Source organism: Otolemur garnettii, unplaced genomic scaffold (assembly GCF_000181295.1).
Source record: "Otolemur garnettii isolate 467f Iridium unplaced genomic scaffold, OtoGar3 scaffold00239, whole genome shotgun sequence".
Lineage (NCBI taxonomy): Eukaryota > Metazoa > Chordata > Mammalia > Primates > Galagidae > Otolemur > Otolemur garnettii.
The window spans coordinates 737,877-739,111 of NW_003852634.1; positions in this window are offsets into that span (position 1 = coordinate 737,877).

Sequence of the window (1,235 nt, forward strand, 5' to 3'; positions counted from 1 at the left end):
TATAGGCGGAGGTAAGACGGTGGACTACAGCCAGCTTTCCACAGAGACTCCTCTCCAAAAGGAGCGTTAAAAGACAGAAGTTTAGCAAGTAAGCCGATGGTTTGGAGCTGAGCCAAGAGAGAAGATTGAAGAATGCCTATCAAACCCTGCTGAGGCGAGCTGTGATACCAAAGATACAAACAAAAGGTACTGAATCCATTGCCAAGCAGACAGGAGTCCTTTCCCCCATGAGAAGGACTTGCAGTAAACTCTATACAAACAAGCAAGCAGAGTTCAAACGTCTACCCATTCCATCCCATGGGTGAGACCCTCTAAAAACTGGACCTCCTACTTATACTAGGGTGCCATGGTACTCTCATGCCAGGCATAAAACTGTATATATTCTCTACCTGCAACTCTGAACTCCCAGCACTCCCCTCCACTCTCACCCTGAGGTCTGGAAACCTGTCCCCTATGGAGTCCAGATTTGGGGGTAGTTTCTCAAGAGGTGTGGACAGGGGAAGGGCCCTTGCTCGGCTGTGCAGATTCTGTGGCACGGAAGTAAGGAGAGGATGGTCAGCTGAGAGGGAACCATACAGGAGTGGTGGCAGTGCCCCCAGGAGTAAAACAACAGCAGCAGCTCACACCCCTGGGGCAACAATCTTGGACAGACACGCCCTGTCTCTGGGCAGCCAGAGGAAGCCAGGTACCTTCTCCGGTGGAGGCTGCTGGTGGATGGATCTGGGACATGAGTAAAGGAGCATGGAGACTAGAATACACATGCGTAGAGACGGCAGATTTCCAGGGAGGAGCCAAGCTAGAGGTCTATGTTACTGAGGTTGAAACATACCTAGCCCCCAGAGGATCATAGCTGAGACAAAGGCAGGCAGGCAGAGGCAAGAACTGACAGCTCAGTGTGAGCTCAAACTGCTTGCCACTGCCCAGAAGTGAGTCATGGTTTCTGTCACCTCAAGCAGAGTCTGATAACCAGGACAGAAACAAACTCTGGGAAGTTGTGCTGTTCTGCCAGCAACATCAATCAGGGGTGGGGCTAGAACTGAGTGAACCACCCCAGCTTCCATTAAGCACCCGAGGTTGTCAGGCCCCACCTCCCCCTGCCAGATAGTGGCTCAGAACAGAGACCTGGCTGAGGAGACATAGATCTCTCTCTGATTTAAGCAGGTGTAAACCCCTGGGTCATTTGCTCATTGGGGTGAACTAGGTCACAGCCCCAGCCCCAGTGAAGTTACCATTGA